We start from the raw sequence: 5,082 nt of genomic DNA, 5'->3' as shown, positions 1-5,082 counted from the left end.
GATCAAGGCCACCCGCCCCTTCGAGCGTCTGAGCATCGAATTCAAGGGGCCCCTACCGTCATCCGACCGTAATGTGTACTTCCTCAACATCGTTGATGAGTACTCCCGTTTCCCCTTTGCCTTCCCCTGCCCAGACATGACCAGTAACACGGTCATTAAATGCCTGAACAAACTCTTCGCCTTGTTCGGGTTCCCGAACTATATACATAGTGACCGGGGCGCCTCCTTCATGAGCGAGGAACTCCGTCAGTTCCTATTGGAGAGGGGTATTGCAGCAAGCAGGACCACCAGCTACAACCCCCGAGGGAACGGCCAGGTGGAAAGAGAGAACGCGACGGTATGGAAGGCCACCCTCTTAGCCTTAAAGTCTAAGGGCCTCCCAACCTCCCGCTGGCAAGAGGTCCTCCCGATTGCGCTGCACTCCATCCGGTCACTACTTTGCACTGCCATTAACACCACCCCCCATGCTCGAATGTTTGTCTTCCCCAGGAAGTCGACTACGGGAACCACCCTACCAACCTGGCTGACCTCTCCGGGACCCGTCTTGCTGCGAAAGCACGTGAGGGCCCATAAAACGGACCCCCTGGTCGAGAAGGTGAACCTCCTGCACGCCAACCCCCAGTACGCCTATGTGGCTTACCCAGACGGACGGGAGGACACTGTCTCCTTACGAGACCTCGCACCCTCATCCCCCCCTCCCAACCCCCCGAGTCCAGCCGAGGTAGACGGCATGCCGGAACCCCACGAGCCTTTGCCGACTACGCAGACACCAGCTTTAACACCGGATAATGTAACACCGCCGCTGCGACGATCGGAGAGGCTAACGAAGCCTCCGGACAGACTGACATACCAGAGCTGGTAATACACTTCACCCCGCCGGACTCTAATCTAAACAAGGGGTGAATGTGGTAAACCACTGTTATAGTTATCACTGTATATTGTTCTCACTGTTCTCACTGTCACATCACTACACGAGGTCGCCTCTTGTCGCACTGTTATACCTGGGCTGACCACCTCCGACTCCGCCCATTACCTGCCCAGGTATAAAGGTAGCTGACTGGCTAGTATTCCTCCCTGTTGGATCGGATCACCCACGAGGGTGGGCTCTGTTATTTAGCCAATAAAAACCTTCAGTTACGTTCTTAACTCGTCGCCTTTTATTGGACTAATTGATAGGCATATCAAGCATCATTAATTAACCGATAATTATCTTTTGCACAACTAAAGGAATGCTAACGGAGCGAGGATCGATTCTTCAATCATTTGTTCTGTGCTTTGAATGTTAACTGTTACCCATATCTCATTTTACACACTGTGCTTTAGGAACCTGGTTTAAAATGTTCATTGCTGATGACACCAGGAATCTGGGCCAACTTTTGTCAAATTGAACAGGACCGGTTATTTCCACCGTGCACAGCAAATAGAATCAGCAGTGAATATCAACTCCAATGGTGCTGACTTTCAGATTTAACGCAGTCAGATTTGCAATCAAGTGAAATAATTTCACAGTGAAAAGATTGTAAGTGTTACTCGCATTTGTGCCTTTAATTAATGTTTGTGGCATCTGACTCCCGTTCATGTCTCTTCTTCCTCCGTTGAATAAAACATGAGGGGCTGGACGTTGACCAGACTGCACTGCCCCTGATATCTGTGCGCTCATCCTTTATATTGAGTGGTTTCTCGCCCTTTGATCGGCTGCAGTGTGGCGGTTACCGTGTTCGCCTCACACGCGATGGATCCTCGGTAAATCAGTTTACTCTCACTCAAAGTTTTCTATTTAGTGAAGTGAAATAAGAGCAATTAAAGAATAAGTGAGCAGTCACTGCAGCCCTTTTGGTTAGAGAATGAACTCGGAAGCAAGCTTAAACATAACGCTCTCGCCCGGGATCAAACCGGGAACCTACCGCGTGCAAAGCGAATGTGATAACCGCTACACTAAGGCAACCGCTGGCTACGGACTTTTAACAGAGGGGAACTGACCAGTGAAGCAACTCTCTGCTGATTGGTTCACCTTAAACAGCATCACTCATGTAAAGGATGAGCTCACTAATATCAGGCGCAGTGCAGTCTGGTTAACGTCAAAACCCTCCTTTCTTATTAAACAGAGGAAGAAGAGACATGAACCGGAGTCAGACGGCACAAAATTTTATTAAAGGCACAAATACGATTAACACTTACTTACAATCGTTTCACTGATAAAATCTTTCACTTGACGTAAAAGCTGACTACGTTGAATCTGAAAATGCGCACCGTGGGATATTTTGTTCACTACTGATTCTATTCTCTGTGATCAGCTGTGCAGCAGTGTCCGTTCTGCAGTGGTTATCACGCTTCCCTCACACGCGGAAAGTCCCCGGTTCGAGCGCAAGTAAACACAATACATTCGCAAAAATGTTATTCTGTTCAGTGAATAGTCCTGTTAATTTTAGCAAATGTTGCCCCAGATTTCTGCTTTCATAAGCAATTAATATTTTAAACGAGATTCCTAAAACGCAATGTGTAAAATGAGATATGGTAAACAGTTGATTCCTTACAAAGGGCAAAATGCGTTATTGAAGCGTGTATCGCCTTTCTTTCATTCTGTAAATTATGGTAATCGGTTATTTAATGGTGATTGCAAAAGATTCAACTGCAGGTTGAATAGTGGCCGGCGCCACGAGCGCTCGGTTGGGATTTGGGGCTTCACTGAAACTTATTCAAACAACCGAAGCGAAAAATTGATCCCCGAGAACGCCGGTTCAAACCTAGCCAGGTGAGGAGCTAACCATTGCAAAACCATTTTGTGTGTGTGGCTATTCTTGATGACCAGAGCACTGGAGACCGAGACAGTGACTTTGCCTTTTCGAACTGTCTTCTGAAGCGCCGCCCGGTCCCACTGCTACAGTTAATGAGCTGTTAGGATGTTAATGTATCCGGGCTGCAGGAGGGTGCTCCAGGCGCAGCAGAGGAGTCTCTGCATTAGTTCTCCGTGGAAATGGTAATTTCCCCTTCGCTCTTCCTCCTCTCTATATCCCTGTGCTTTTATGTCTCTATTTCTCCCCCGGCTCAGTTTCCGGAATCATAACACGGTGTGGGGCATTTTTGGAGACGCGTTTTCTTTGTTTCTTATTGAATGGACACTCAGACAGGCCGATTGAAACTGCACTTTGAATCCCGTCGCTGACCCTGTGTTTTCCTAATTATCTGTGTAGTTTTGCTTCCACATTCTCAATCAGAAAGTCCCCAGCCTCAATTTTTAAATAAAATAAGGCCCACCTCGTCAAATTGCGACACGCGCGGCGGAGATTCTCTAAATCAGCGCCAACTTTCCCCAAATCCTCCATACAGTACCGCAACCCAAACTGTGTCCTATATGGGAAATACCATTGAGAATTACTTCACTCACTGTAACGCTGCCATTTGAATGGCATAATTCGCCTGTCAATGCGTGTTTTATTTATACTGAACCAATCATGCAAACTTTTTCAATTTTCATATTTACTATACTTGAATGGAGAAAATACTTTAAATTGCTCTGCCCACTTTCGAACCATTGAGTTTTCGGAAAGCGATCACCATTACACACCGGAAACCCTCCAACACTGGGGTACATTGCATTGTAGCGACTCAATAGGAACAGGAGGAGGCCATTCAGCCCCTCGATCCTGTTGCACCATTCAATTAGATCAGGGATGATCTGTATCTTCATTTCATCTACCCGCTTTGTTTCCTTAACCCGTAATAACCTTACCCAACAAAAAGTTATCACCAGTAGCGGCAATCTTGAGCCTGAATCCAGCTGCGCTTCCGGATCCGGACAGAAAAGGCTTCTCACTGACGGCCACCCTGCAGGTCAATGAATTACATTTCTGAACTTCAGGGATTCGGAGATTCCAGGGTTTAAAAGGGAATAAACGGTGAAATGGGCCTCACTGTGGATCAGTTTTCCCTCACTCAGAGGTATCTGACTAGTGAAGTTTAATAAAGAACAAGGGAGGAGCCGCTGTAGCCCTATTGACAGGAGAATAAACTAGCCATACATCTCTCACGTTTCCCAATTCTAACAGAAGTGTAATCGACTTGAAACATTCACTCTGTTTCTTTATCCACATATACTGCCTGACCTCTTGAGAAGTTCCACCATTTTCCGTTTCCATTTGAGATTTACAGCATTTGCAATAATTTTCTTTTTCACTTAAAATAAACCCGCTGTTTGTTCATCCACAGCAGCATTAAACATAATGTTCCAGCCCGGGCTCGAACCGGAGACCTTTCGCGTGTAAAACGAACGTGATAACCATTACACTACGGGAACTGCTCGGTCCGTATCTTCAACAGAGGGGAACTGACCAGTAAAGCTCCTCTGTGCTGATTGGTTCAGCTGAAACAGCATCAGTCAATATAAAGGAGGAGCTCACAAATATCAGGCGCAGTGCAGTCTGGTCAACGTCAGCCCCTCCTTTGTTATTCAACAGAGGAAGAAGTGACATGAGCGGGAGTCAAACGTCACAAACTTTTATTAAAGCTACAAATACGAGCAACACATGCTTCCAAATCGTTTCACTGAAAACTTCTTTCATTGATGTAAAACCTGACTGCGTTGAATCTGAAAATGTGCACTGGGCGATATTTTGTTCACTACTGATTCTATTATCTGTGGGCTATGCCGCAGCGGTTGGCGTAATGTTCATGTTATCATGTTCGCCTCGCACGCGAATTGTCCCGGGTTCGAGCCCGGACGGGAAATATTTACATTCGCTAGGATTTCGTTATGTGCAGTGAACGGTCCTGTTCACTTTAAATAAAGTTGCGCCAAATTTCTGCTTTCATAAGCAATTAGCAATTTAATCGAGATTCCAAAAATACAATATGTAAAATGAGATATGGTTAACAGTTGATAACTTACAAAGGGGACAATGCGTCATTGAAGAGCGTTTACGCCTTTTTTGCATTCTGTAAATTATGGTAATCGGTTATAAAAGGGTGATTGCAAAAGATTCAACTGCAAGTTGAATACTGGCCGGCGACACGAGTGCTCGTTTGGGATTTGAACCGTGGGCTTCTCGGAATTTTAAACAAACGCCGAAGCGAAAATCGGACTAC

The 5,082-nt window shown here is 46.0% G+C and overlaps 1 non-coding gene across 1 annotated transcript; it reads right to left on the bottom strand.

The window, feature by feature from the left end:
• Window positions 1-4,221: 4,221 nt before the first annotated feature.
• trnav-uac (transfer RNA valine (anticodon UAC)) lies at window positions 4,222-4,294 on the bottom strand. Its single transcript has one exon. It is a non-coding gene; the product is annotated as a tRNA-Val (tRNA).
• Window positions 4,295-5,082: the final 788 nt, after the last annotated feature.

This window comes from Somniosus microcephalus, unplaced genomic scaffold, assembly GCF_052327205.1.
Source record: "Somniosus microcephalus isolate GS21.2 unplaced genomic scaffold, FLI_Smic_1.0 unresolved_chr4, whole genome shotgun sequence".
Classification (NCBI taxonomy): Eukaryota; Metazoa; Chordata; class Chondrichthyes; order Squaliformes; family Somniosidae; genus Somniosus; species Somniosus microcephalus.
The sequence above is the reverse complement of the archived record's forward strand: the minus strand, read 5'-3'. Positions and strand labels throughout refer to the sequence as shown.